Genomic DNA, 14,768 nt, shown 5'->3' with positions numbered 1-14,768 from the left:
AATACTTTCATAAAATTGGTCTTGAAAGATGACCAAGACTGCAACTCTGTTCCGTGGTGTAGGTACCACGTCTCATCAAGTCCCTTGAGGAAGAATGGGACATTGTTCAGCTTGATCTTGTCATCGCATCTCTTTTGTGCGCGCTCCCTTTCATACAATGACAGCCAATCTTCGACGTCCTGGTCGAAGATGGGTGGGTCTCGTTCGCGGAATGCGCTAGAACAGGCGATGGGTGGTTGCGAAGAAGACGCCATTTCCCGAGAATCGTCAGTGGACAGTGTGAGACGGAGACTCTTCCTTTATTTGTGTTTATTAGCAGGGAATGGTAGTGTTTCAGCTGATGGTATTCAGGTAGACGCCGAGAGGACTAGTCGGAGAAATTATCACGGTGCAGCGAGCTATCCGAGATCGTGGCGGGTTCTTAGCAAGACCGGTGCTATCTCCTCATCGTCTTCACAATCCCCATTCACTGCATAGTCATTATTGTTCATGGCCATATATCAGCACATACCCACAGAGGGCATAGAGGGTCCATCGCATGGTCTAATAGCATGGTCTAAATCGGCGAATCTTTTGTATTACGTTTTATATATATATATATATATATATATATATATATATATTTATGTGTGTGTGTGTGAGAAGAACGGGAAGTGGACAGGGCAGCATAGCGCCGTGGTCATCCCATATCGACGCAGATGAAGACGGTTGGCGCAGGACAGTGATCAAGCTTTTATGGCCGAACTGTAAATAGGCTAGATCTCTTTCGTAAATAGACCGCTTCAGCACCGTCAATGGTTCTTGTCATCCCGCTTGCCACCACGTTACATTGAGGTTGTGGTGCGGTTCATCCCCATCGGCGTCCCCAAGCATTGCCCCGTCTCCATTCCTGAAGCATACACCTCAACGCACAAGGATCGCCATGGCCCGGCCCAGCACCAGTGAACAAATGACCTGACGAATCCGCAGCCCAGTGTCTCCTGCCCGTGATCCGCCGATACCCGCCGACCTGAATAGCCGCGCGGCTACCAGAAATCGGCGATGTTCCCCGGCCAAGTACACCGTTGTGATTCCAAGTGTTTGAGGTTCGTTTGGGGCGTCGACGGGCATCGCTGTCCATGGTACCATCTTCATCATGCTATCATCATCATCAGAGGCGGCAAGGACATCACTGTGAATATTTATTTCATCTTCGCTGCGCTGCTTCGTTTAGTGAACACGACCCGGTCGGTCGGCTTCGTAGGGGGAAGTGTAACGAGAAGAACACTAAGTGGACAGGGCAGCGTGGCGCCGTGGTCATCCCATATCGAAGAAGATAAACAAGGTTGCGCGGGACTTTGCACGAGCTGTGATAGGCGCATTGTAAATAGATCGCGTCAGAGCCGTCCATGGTTTATGTCATTAGCCTGCCAGCCCGTAACACTATATATGTATGTATATATATATATATATATATATATATATATATATATATATATATATATATATATATATATATATATATATATATATAATTGTTACGTAAGGCATTTCTTATGTAAGCCATTTGTTACCGAATTGGTTAGGCATTCGAGATCTAATCGAAAGGCGTGGGTTCAGTCCCCAGTCTGGGCGCGTGTTTTTCTTTGTTTCTTTCTCACGTAATTAATAAAAATATTGTACGTCACTAACGGTAAAAAATAGTCTAACCACTCCCCTACGCCTTATTTGGCGTTGTAGACTGCCGGCATTTGTTTCTGTAGTTCCTAATGAGCCCCTCATATCCAAACCTATCTATAGGTTTACAACTCAACCAACCACAATTCATGCAGCATGAATTGATGTAACCTAACCAAATATATACCTTTTAAGTAATAAATGGTGTGGTTAAGTGCATTTTTCTTCTCTCTGTTTTCACTATTTGTAGAGTGACATGAGTGAATTTAAGGGACGTCGGATGGGTAATTGTTGTGGGTGCCGTTTACAGCTTTTCTTTCAAACCACATTCACAAGGTGAATTGGCGCGATTTTTTTTGTAAGAGCATTATTTTCCGGTTCGATTAAGATGCCGTAAGGTTTCTAAGCTGCCTTTCGAGGCATTGATTCCAACCGGCTCCAGGCAGTTGAATTTATGGATTAAGTACGATTCTCTGTATTTCTGGTCCCTTGGAAACTTAAAGTTTGACTGCAGAATATAGAGCTTAACATCATCGTAATCGTAGTTTGGATGGTCGAAGTTTTGCGCGACTGCTATGGAGGCGCTGTTATGAGTGTCGGCCCGATGTTCATTTTGGCGGAAGTTCATGGGGTGACTCGTTTCAACAATGTACTGCTTTTGACAGAATGAGCATTCTAGCATAAACACAATGTTAAAATATTTGCACGTGACGCTTAAAGTAGTCTTGTGAACGTATTGGCTGGCAGTGCTATTGACGATGCAATCCGTCTGCAGATGTTTACAGGTCTTGCATAAAGGGCGGAGGCAAGGGCTGAACACTGCTTTCTAGGCAGCGCTAGGTTATGTATGCACTAAAATGTGTTTTTTGTTCCTATTTCTCCTGTTGGTAACTATTGGGGCTTCCAGGAATGTCTTTTTAGGTCGGTCATTATTGCTAGAATGTGGTAGTATTTCCGCAAAATGTTGTTCTTGTTATTGAGTGCGTTTGAGAATTTGGTTATTTATTAGGGCTGGTGGTCGGGCGCTTTAGTTTCGACGTTGTTGCTTGAGCACTTCGTCCCTGCCGAGTTTCGATGCTCTTTCGTAAGTCATATCAAGCGAGCTGACCGGGTGATTCCTGCTTACCAGGGTGGACTTCAATTCATTCGGGTGTTTTATATACTCTGTGTTATCACTGCATACTCTACTTAGTCTGGTAGCATGTCCTACAAAGATACCTTGTTTGCAAGGTCGGGGATGATGGCTAGTGGAGTCTAGGTACTGTTGCCTGTCCGTATTTCGCTATAAAGCGTGGTTTCCATTTCACCATTGTCAAGAGCAACATAAGAATCAAGGAAGTCCGCTTCTTTATCCGAGTACCAGCATCAACATTATTGGTCTGGCTCGAAGCATTAAGATACGCAATGACGCTTTCTGAGGGTGTGCGACCGCGCTCCCAAATTATGAAGATGTCGTCTATGTATTAAAAGGTAAACCTTGGGTTTTAGGGGAAATATTTAAGAGAGAAGCTTCAAGTTGTTCCATAAAAAGGTTGGCGTAGGTGGGTGCGAAAGGAGTGCCCATGCTGGTTCGAAAAACTTGCAAGTAGTAAGATGAGTCGAAGTCGAAATAGTTGAAAGTTACAACTGATTTTATTATTCTAGACTTTCGGTTTTTCTGTTAGTTCTTTTGATGTAACTTCTACTCCTTCGGGGATAGAAATGTTCGTATAGAGGGCAGAGACGTCGAGCCTGATCAGAGGGGCGTCGTTGGGTATTTGCTCACCATCGTTTATTGCTTCAATTGTGCGGAGAAAGTGTGGGGTGTCCTGAAGAAACGAAGGAAGAGAAGTCGGAATTTCTACCAAATGGTGATTCAGAAACACAGGCAATGCTTCCGTAGGGGTGTTGTTAGAAACTATGAGTCCCCCCGGAATGTCAGCTGAGAACAATGCTTCTGTGGGGACTCTATGGAGTTTTGGGAGGAGTTAGAAAGGTCCTGCTTGCTTGTTCGTCGGTCTATATTCTGTATTCTGCAGTCATACTTTGGGTTTAAAAGAGAGAAAAAGTACAAAGAATCGTACTTAATCCATAAACTCAATTGCCTTGAGCCAGCGGGAATCGATGCTTCAAAGGGTAGCTTAGAAACCTCACGGCACCTCATCGAACCGAATAATAAGGCTCTTACAAAAATTGTGCATCTCGATTCAAAACAACCCTCACACTTTATCCCCAAAGCTTTTACTTGAATACAACTCCTTTCGTTTTTTTTTCTTTTCTGGTGTCCTTCTTCTAGCCTATTTCGACATAGCACGCGCACTCACCTCCTTCGACCTTCGGCATTTCGTCTTACTATCTACTTTACACACACATGCAAACAAATAAAAAAAGAAAAAGACAGGAAGTCCTTGAATATACCGCGAAGCTCCCCGTGCAGCGTACCTGCGGATACCCCTTCTATTTCATTTCTCTACGAACACTGGCCTTCCCCCCGAAAATCTTCGGACTATAAAAGCTGTAGTTGTCTACGAGATTTCTCTCTTACACGCAGTTGAGTAACCTGGCAATTCGACCCGCAAGACGCCCGCCTCAGCCCCAAACTGCCCGGAAGCCTCTTTGTGGTCGCCCGGCACCACCGCAGCCCAGCTTAAACCAATCCTCCCTGTTTCCCCGCCTCTCGTAGTCTTCCCTCTTTCTCGATGGCGGGGTCCTGCCGCAATAACCACACCTCAGTTCCTCTCTTACTATTTCGCTCCTTTCAACCGACTGTTCACATACTCTGCTGTCCTCTCGCCAGCCTCTCTTTAAACAACCCCCACTTTCTCTCCAACTCAATATCTTTCTATAAAACCGTGAGTCAAAGATGAACCCTGATGTCTTGAAAAAGACAAGTCCCCGTGTCAAAACGTTGCACAGCTCTGAGGCAGCTACCTTCTCCGCAATAATAATTCTCTCTGGTTACCATCTTCAAAGCGCCATCGTTTCTCTTATAAAAAATAATTAAATAAATTAATATATATATATATATATATATATATATATATATATATATATATATATATATATATATATATATATATATATATATATATATATGTGTGTGTGTGTGTGTGTGTGTGTGTGTGTGTGTGTGTGTGTGTGTGTGCGGGCGTGTGTCTCTATGTGTAGAGAGAGGGATACTGAGACACACAGAGAGAGAGATTGAGCGAGTCGTGAAATATATTCCTTTGTTGCTGCAAAAGTACGATGAAATAAACTACGCTTTCCTTCGGAGGCTGTAGTTCAAAATTTTGAGCTATGCCTGGTATTCCACAAGAATGGTAGCTTTGGTAAAAAAGATAATTGCAGTGGATGGGAAAGGGAAAATAATCCGCCAAATAAAGTGCACGTGGGATATGCACACAAAAACTACCACACATTACATAAATTGCTAATCCTGCTAAAAGCAAGTAAAAAGGGGCCAGCAAAAAAAGAGAGAAAAGGGGGGTGAGAAGAAGGCAACTATTCAGTAGATACAGCATTAAGGGGAGGAGTAGGGACATTAGGAATTTCGGCAGAAATGCGAAAAGAAAAGTATGGCGAAATTCCTAATGGAAGTCTGCATGTTACCAAACATCGAATGTTCGGGTAATATATTTTTATCGTACATACAACCACTCTCCATTATTCAAAAAAAGGCCATCTGAAGTATCTGATTTAAGATTTATGCGTTTATATGTCGTAATCAACTACAAATGGACTTTCCTAGTACAGAGGTGTATTAATAATAATTTTACCCGGCCGCGCTCTGTTTTTGAACCTCACATTTCAATTCACAAACTGCTGCTAAAAATCACTTCCTAGAAGCCAGAAAAATAAAACGCTTAGGGAGATAGAAGAACAAACATAATTGGAGTTGCCGTTTCGAATTCTGTACCAATTGTCCTAAACTTGATAGTATTTTTACTCAGCACCTAAAATTTACTTTCAGAGCAATTAATAATTTTAATTGCCTAAACATCTATACTTTGAAGGTTTTATGACTTTGACGTTGCGGCTCCATCATTACTCGCTTTTAAAACTGAATTTTGATGACAAAGAATTCTGTATACGAATTTACGTTGGTGTGTCGGAATGAATATACGTATATATCTTGTGTACCAACATAAGTATATATGACTACGCATATATGTTAATCTTTGTATCCGTTTTTTGTGCATTTTATTTGTGCTGCCTAATAGTTTTAATAACACGGCTGGCTTTCTATTATTTAGAATTTTATACGCGTATCCCTAAGTACTCTATTGTTTTTCTTGCATGAATACGGATTAGCCCTCGGACTAGGGATTCAGAATCCCTCTATTAATCCTCATGTACGTCTACACACTCAAGCAAACCAATCTTGAAATCTTCTAATCTTCGTTTAGTGGGGAAACAACAAAGCCACTTCACCTTGAACAACGAGTGTTCCGGTGCCCTGCCACACAAAATATCAAAGACCAAACAAACGTCTCTTAGAACGTCTTTATGAAAGAGAGAAAGAACGTCTGCCGAAAATGGCCCTGGCCCCCATACCACGAAGGGCACCACTTTCCATTCCTTGACCTTGCTGCAGAAGACTCTCCTTAGAACTTCCATTTTTTTGTGCGGTGGGGCGCGGCAACACTCGCTGCTCATTGCGGCGTACACTTTGCTGTTTTCCTCCAAGACACACTGCCTTCCATTGGGGCTCCAGGCGGAACACAATAAAGGGACACAATCTCTGGCTTCACGCGCAAAGATAGAGTCTCAGTTTCCTAAACTATCCGCAGAAGCGCACCCGTATAAGAAAAAGTGTTATGAGGCAAGAAGACACCTGACTTCAACTGTGAAAAAAAAAAACCTGCGTACGGAGGCATCCTGGATACTTCTGTGCGCAGGTTCCGTACGCAGCTTCTGTACAAAGAAAAACCTTGGCGGCGACAACTACATCGTCGTTATTGTAGTCGAATCTGAGATATCCACAAAAAAATCTGGTAAAAAACTGCACTTTATCGACTGGATGCATTCCGCCCGCTTATAGCCGCGGAACTAGGCCCACAAAACGCGTACGACGGAACTTCTGGGGTCGACATTTGAAACATTGGGAGGTGGCAGTACAACTCCGCACAGACGCTAAATGGGCCACAAGGATTGTACCAGAAGAAGAAGAGGTCGAACAGGCCGCCGCAAGGTTGCTACATATGTAGGAACTAAACACACCTTGTACACACGACTGAAATATCAAAAGCTCAACTGAAAGTTTCGGCGATGACAAGCGGCCTTGCTCCGCGATATGGAAACGTACACAAAACTAACACGCGAAATTGGCTTAGCACATGCGACCGTAAGGACACGAAATAGGTCTTCCCTAATTCTGAAAAATTGTGCGGTGTCTTATTGGCCCGAAAATAGTAAAACTACACAAGCACACAGCGTCAGCACAAAACACAAAAACACGAGATTGCTTAAAGACGTTCTGGGTGTTATCGACTGCACCTGTGAGGTACTTCCTACATACGTTGTCAGTGACAAGGCTCGCCTTCCATCAATGCAATCCCATCACTGAGTATGAAGTTAGGGTTGCCATCTTGACACTGCCCACTCACTATGTTCCTAGACAGGAAGGTATTACAAGTAAAACGCAGAGAAACCTGCATAACGAGTGTGTTGAAGCCATTACGCGATATATAAACGTATGCTCAGAGACTGGGAGAACTCCGGCTCATTGGAAAACATCCAAGGTGGCCATAATACCTAGACAAGGCAAACAACATCTGATGAACATCCCTAAACCAATTTCCCTGACTTCACGAGTACGAAAACTATTGGAACACGTTGTCTTAAATGTAACTGCCAACTACATGAAAGAAAATGGTCTCTTTACTCACCCCGAAATCAGGTTCCTTCCAAAGCCCTCAACGCAGTACATCATGCTCCGTCACAAACATCAAGTCATCGATTGGGAACGCTGTTTTATTATAGATACCAGAACAATTTAGGATTAGATTGGATCAGTGCGTTTGATGGCGTGAAGAAATAAGCTATTTTTGACAACCCGACACGACTTGACCTTAGTAAGTGCGAATACAACTGCATTATTAACGTTCTCTCTGTACGCACAGCTAATCTGGCCGTAGGGGAACTCCAGTCATATATAACCGTGCTTGGGAGCAAAGGGACTTTGTATGATTCAGTCCTGTCCTCATTTCTCTTGACGTAGCCATGATGGGGATCCCCTAAATACTGGAACGGATCGATGGCCTCCAACACCGCCTCTATACGGACGATATTATTTTCAAGACAGGGTAGGCAGTGACGGGTACATTCATGAAATCTCACAACAGGGCATTGAGGTGGGATAGTGGTACGAAGGTCCCCGGTCCTTCAGCTGCTCTTCAGAAAAATCAAAACTGGTGCTCTATTGCTTCACTATAGCGAAGGACGTACAGGCCCGAACCCTCCGGATGTGAATATCTTCGCAATAGAACACAACACATCCCACAGGGTCCAGTATACGGGTGCTCGGTCTCCGGACACAGGCCAACAAACATGACTCAAAGGCCATCCTCGCGCTAGAAAAAAAAGCGCCCACCAGACTACCCAACACCTATCACAAATTGCTAACCAACATTATGGTAAGAAGAAGAGCAATTTCGCGAAATTAGTTGAGGCCGTCGTCCTTAGTAGGATAACGTGCGTCACCCCTTTTTACACCTTTAAAAAAGACGAACTTAAAATCTACGCCCTCAATATACGTGCCTATCAACCACATCATTATCATCATTATCATCCTAATCACACCATCTGCGCCCACTGCACAAGAAACGCATCTCCCGTAGATGTCCCATCATCTCGGTGATGTGCTAACTGCGACCAATGTATTCTCGTAGACTTCTTGATCTCAACTGCCTATCTAAGTTCCTGCTGCCCCTAACATTCTTGCCTTCTCTAGGAATTGTCTGGTACCCTAATGACCAACCATTATCTTGCCTTCGAAATACATGTCCTGCCCACACCCATTTCTTCCTAATTTCAAGTAATATGTCTTTAATACGCGTTTGTTCCCTCATCCACTCCACTCTCTTTTTCTCCCTTAATGATACCCCTATCATCTTCCGGTCCATTTCTCGCTGAGAAGTCGTCAATTTAAGTTGAACCTTTTTAGTGAGCCTCCAACTTTGTGACCCATAGGTGAAGAGCGGCAAGATGCAGCTGGCATACACTTTCTTTTTCAGGGACAATGACCTATAAGCAGGCCGTAAGATCGCCGATCACGCCTCCGACTCAACGGTTCGAGGTACTAGGGCTTCACAACACCGTCAATTAGCTCATCGAGGCTCCAAGGCTGGCTCAACACGAGCAGCTGAGATATAGCCTGAAGGGCGGCATATATTGGGCTACCTTGGGATAAATATCCTGAACCGGCACACACAACGTACCCTTGCGCGAACACAAGATACCCGTATTGCTCGAACGAATTTACATTCCACCGATCCCTAAAAACATGCATCCGGTTCACAATCTGGACCACAGACAGGCAAGGGCTGAAGCTGTGCACAAACGATTCCGAAATTTGGAGGGCGTTATTTACGTGGACGCGCCCGATGAGCTGGGTCGCGAGGCCATTGCCTGGTAGAAGTCAATCGTCAGGGTAATTTCATAAGATCTGGGTCGTTCCGCACGATGGAACCCGCTGTCGGCGAAGAGGGGGCCATTGCCTAGGCAATGACGGCCTCCGAAAAAATCAAATTCCTGGTGAGCGAGTGCGTGCCTGCTATTATACATTACGCAAGGGGGAACATCTTCCCACAGGCGTCTGCCATTCTGAGAACTTGGCTTCACAATATTCTGCAATTCAGCAAGTTATATCTACTATGGCCCCCTGCACACTCCGGCTTGTCCGGGAACAAGAACGCGCACGACGCCGCTCAAGGAATTTTTGTTCGGAGCTGGTAATGATCACAGCGCTCATTTGCTTTGCTCTTGGCGCAGGAATCCGTTCGTGTCCTATGCAGACATCACTCATCACTGTAGGCTTGGCTGGGCTACTTCCCCCCACACCATCCTCCCATCAGAAAATTTTCATCTGTGGCTTGGCGAGGTCTGCAAACAAACTGGTACCATAACACGGTAACCTACTGTCAACATTACCACCGGCAATATTCTATAAAGTACCACCAGTTTAAGTACAGCGCTGACCTAGCACACATTCAAGGAGCCGCACCGAAGGCGACAACATGAGGTCCCAAAATAGCTAGCCTAGAACAATGGGAGACCATATTGTTCAGCCCCATCCTGCAGTACATTTATTGGCCATTCAGCTCACCAAAGACACTGCCTGAGCCCAAGGGCTCCTGGCCGACGTCCAGGATAACTCGCGGTCAAGGAATAAAGTTATTTACCTCTCTCTTTCTCTCTCGAAGATTTAACGTTGCTCACTATGATAAGCTGGCTTCCGGAAAGTGAGAGTTCTTCATGTTAGCCTAAAAGCCAGGGTTGTAAGGTCCCATCAACACATTTTGGATGCGCGTCAGATTAGTGTCAAAGTCTGTAGAAAAACGACAACATAGTCTTGTTAACAGACACATTTTATACGTTACGGCGCGTATGGTAGTGTGCGTCATCTTTTTGAAAATATGAGCAGCCATGCAGAAAAAAAAGTCTTGACAAAAAATTTCTAATAACTGTTTCGAGTGATAAAAACCATTCATCAAGGATCGCCCACCTGCGCTGGAACTGATTCGTATCCAAACCGTCGACTGAGCTCAAAAAAACTCAGCGGCCTGTGCACTGTGAAGGGCGCCGTCTACCCGCAGTGGAGCACACACGTCTTTCCGCATTATTCTGTTCAGACAATGGTAATCGACAGAGAAGTGGATGAAACGGTGTTTTTTCGTTACAAGGACAACATAGGCCCGCGGATTTGTCTTCTGCCGGATAACACCACAGTTGATCGTTATGTGAATCGTTCACTTGCTTATGAATAGCGTAACGCTCATTTGGGGACGCACAATGCAGCCGATGGTGCGCCAGTGCTTGCGACGCTGGGCCCATTTTGATTGTTACTGCGGATTTAACACGTGGCGATCCCCAGCATAACCAGGATTTCCTTTTGCTTGCTTACACTTTGCAGAATGGACATAGTCGCCAATATCACGTGGCAATGTAACCTTTACTGACAATCAAGGACTCAGTACAGCTGCTCAACCAGCGTCAAGTCGTAGGAATGTATGTGGTGAAATGTGGCTAGACTGGCTTGATGCAGCCAGGGACACCGCGGTGCTGGAGAGTTTAGAAGTCGAAAGAATCGTTGCTCGACAGGATGGGCTCGTGCGAGGAGTGACTGTACAGAGGGTGAGAGTCAATGCCTGGCGAGTAAATACGGTCGACGTCGTAAACAGCACTGGTGCGTTCAGGTCGTAAGTACAGCAAAGCGGTTCTGGGACGGCGAAACGAGTTTATTACTATGTCGTATGCAATGGCAAGCTTTGCACGGCAACCTACTGAACTTCGTAAAAGAGGATGTGACACAGAACGTCAAACTAATCTTGCGAGTGCTTGTAGTCTAAGGCAGGCGTGGTGTAAAGGTAAATATAGCAACCTAAAATATAGCCTTAAACACAGAAGCCAGCATCAAAAATTGCGTTTGGTTTGACCAGTTGAGCAGTTCTTAACCATATCAAAGTGTAATGCAGTGGCGTCATGTCTTTCTTAAGGAAGTGCCAAGTGATGGCATTCCCGACGAAAATACCAGCACATGTACCATCTAACGTAATAAATAGTACACACACAACAGACACGCAAAAACATGCGTAGGTTTTTAATAGTTAAAAAGCTGTCAAGGTATTTCCTCTGGAATGGTAGATTTCAGTTCGTCTCTTCAGTGGGTCAAGAGGGATAGCGAGCGACATTGTGTAGTAAAGGGCCGTTATCGATGGCATAACGATAATAACTAGAAGTAGCAATAGGCAATCTCAAATGCGCTTTGGGGCCAGCTGGGAAGATCATCGCGGATAGCAGAGGACTGGTATTCCTGGGTCGTCATTTATTGTCATACCCAGGCAAGAGGAATGAGCTAACGTGAGAGCAACATGCGCATAAAACAGACTGTGCGATTGTAAAAGGCAATCTTAAATGCGCTTTGGGGCCAGCTGGGAAGATCATCGCGGATAGCAGAAGACTGGTATTCCTGGGTCGTCATTTATTGCCATACGCAGGCAAGAGTAACAAGTTACAGGAGGACACAAATGCGCAATAAAAATAGACTGTGCGCTTCTAAGCCGTAGTCCACGGACCCTGCACTAGCAGCTTTAATCACGCCGAATGACGGGTGGCTTCGCCACAAGGTTGCTAAACAACGCCTCAGGCAGGTGGGCCTGCCTTCCGGTAGCTTCAAAGTAGTAAGCTGGTCTTTCGTCACATGACGAAATGTCGGAAATGTTGGCGCAACATCCAAACTAGCTGTCTCAGTAGCCTGCTGGAGAACCACGGGCTGAAGATTTGGTGTAGGAGCAGCTGTTGTAGTCGATGGTCCTGACATCATAAAAACACAGATATCTGACGAGAAATCTCATGCGAAACAAGCAGCTGTATACTTTGCATCACAGCAGCGTTTTTTCTACAGGCGTGAAACACGACGTGTGTTTGCGCTGGGCAGCCGCGGAACGAGTGAGTTACTTGTATTTGCGGACTACGTCGTTGCTTTAACACAATGTGATGATGTCAAAAATTGCCCGCATGTATTTAGCCAACTTCGTGTGGAGGTCATCATCCTCGATGCCTTTGAAGACGTGCTTGATTCTCTCGCACCTCCGTAGATGAGCTCACATGTGGCCCAACCTTACAGCACAATCAACGCAGCTTGTGAAAATATTTCCGAGAAGCTGCGTTCGCTTGCGAAGAGGTTTTTTAGCGCGAATAGTTTCCACTCCAGTACACCAGACCACCTCGTATAGATTTTTATTCTCATAGGTGGTGCAGGCCAGTTCATGGTTTTGAACCTGCAAGTTCACCTCGCCAATCAAATAAAAATGGGTTGTCTTGCTGTTCACTATTGCCCAGTATGGTGTAATGGGCAGTCAATCGTACGATGACAACTATTCTCAACGTCGCGTTCATCAGGGCCTCTGATGGTGGGGTCTGTCGGCCGGAGTACACCGGAAAACCTTACATATGGCAGGATTGGTGGTGCCTAGTCTCGGTGGGTGCAGGCTTCACTGATAGGTGTAGCCACCTACATTGCAAATCTGCGAAGTGGAATTAGTGGTATTAGAATCCCCCCAAAGTTCCATAAGCTTTGTGTGACCGGTACCTTAAAGTCATATCGATAGCGAAGGCGGACTGGCAAGGGCGAAGCAAGCCGTGACCTACACTGTGTTCGACAAACTCGTTGCCTACTTTGCTACATACTTTGGGTTCATCTTCGGGATACCACCCAATCCGAATACACATGAGAAAGGATTGGGACTGTAGTGAGCAGCCATCGAAATTTCTTGAGTCCGCGTGATATTGTTCTTGATACACCGTTAGAGGCGCTTCGCATGGAGATGTCATTCGGCGCCTAGAAGCGACAAGGACGAAGTGCGCGTGTTGTCTTCGGTGTAGATCACGCGGGGAACAGGAGCGAAGAAGACGGGATGAGAAACACAGACATGGAGAGTGGTCGAGTCAGGTAGAGGCGTGGTCTTCGGGGAGCCACCGGCGGGGCTATGACGTCCAGGGAACCCTGTTACAGGAAGTGACTCCCTCCTGGACGCTGTAGGCTACGGTGAGCGCCCAAGCGAGCTTCGCGCCGAACAACTACAAGCCTCTTCGACCCAGTTAGAATTGCAGGGTCGGCAAACCGTTGGTGTTTCTAAACGAACGAGCGCATCTCGTAGCGTTACAGCAGCGCTACCGACCACCTCATCAACGTCATCGGCTCCTCGCACATACGCCCAAACTATTTCTTGCGTAGAACTGTTTTCTCGTGGGAGGGCTTCTAGTAGGTTAGGTTTCATATACGTTTCAATTTCAGTTTTAGTTTCAGTTTATTCTCGTATTAAAAACACAGTGTGTAAAAATACATATACAGAAAGGGGTGCCAGAGTTAGAAACTGTAATCAGACCCCTTTTTAGTTATTATACAGAACTTAGATATAAGTAGCAGACATGAACGCGAATTATATGCATGAACAAGCAGCTGCAGTAATAATAATTACTATGACATGGAAAGAAACTCTATACATAATAAAAACATGTAGGAATAATAAATATTAGAAAATGATGTACAAGTATGAAATCAAGGATCGGACGGAAACCCGTCTGTTCAGGAAAACACATGACAATTAAAACTGGCACCGACCAAGAATGTTTAAAATCCAAGAAAGACGTTTCGGCTCCCGTACGGAAGGCACCCGTACGGGAGCCAAAACGTCTTTCTTGGATTTTAAACGTTCTTGATCGGTGCCAGTTCTTATTGTCAGAAGTACAAGTATATGAAAATTGGAAAGGAATCTATTTATAAGCACCTACATCAGCCTAAATTGTCAGAGAAAAGAAATGTCCTGAGAGCATGATTCATCGATAACAAGGAAGATCCACAATTCGAGGTTGTTCCAAGCCTTTATAGCAGCAAAGCCAACTGTATTTTTCCCATAGTTAGTGCGCACTGAAGGCAGTAAGACGTCATTTAACACTGCAAACCTACTTTTATAAGGGTTAGAGAGAGTATGGTGGTCAATTATGTGAATAATACCGGGATCATGAACAAGGCGGTAGGCAATGAGGCATAGATTGTGGCTGATAAGCTGTGTGATTGAGTACAAATTAAGTAAGCGCAATAAAGGTGTGACATGCGCGCTGTAAGTGCTGTGTTTAATTATTCGAATCGCTTGTTTTTGAACGTGCTGTAATGGAGCGATATGGGAGTGGTATGTTCGTCCCGACGATGCGTTGCAGTAATTATTATGGCTATGTTTAAAAGCGTAGTATAGCGTGAGGATTGTTGAAGTCGGAAAATAACGCCGTGATTTAATTACACTTGATTTCCAAATACCGTTTTTTTTCTTGGGAAATTAATATGAACATTGAATTTGAGGAATGGGTCAAGCTGAATACCGAGAAACGAACACTCTTCTGTGGCAAATACTGCA

The sequence above is a fragment of the Haemaphysalis longicornis genome, unplaced genomic scaffold (assembly GCF_048455015.1).
Source record: "Haemaphysalis longicornis isolate Haplotype H1 unplaced genomic scaffold, Haemaphysalis longicornis Haplotype H1 scaffold_6, whole genome shotgun sequence".
Classification (NCBI taxonomy): Eukaryota; Metazoa; Arthropoda; class Arachnida; order Ixodida; family Ixodidae; genus Haemaphysalis; species Haemaphysalis longicornis.
The sequence above is the reverse complement of the archived record's forward strand: the minus strand, read 5'-3'. Positions refer to the sequence as shown.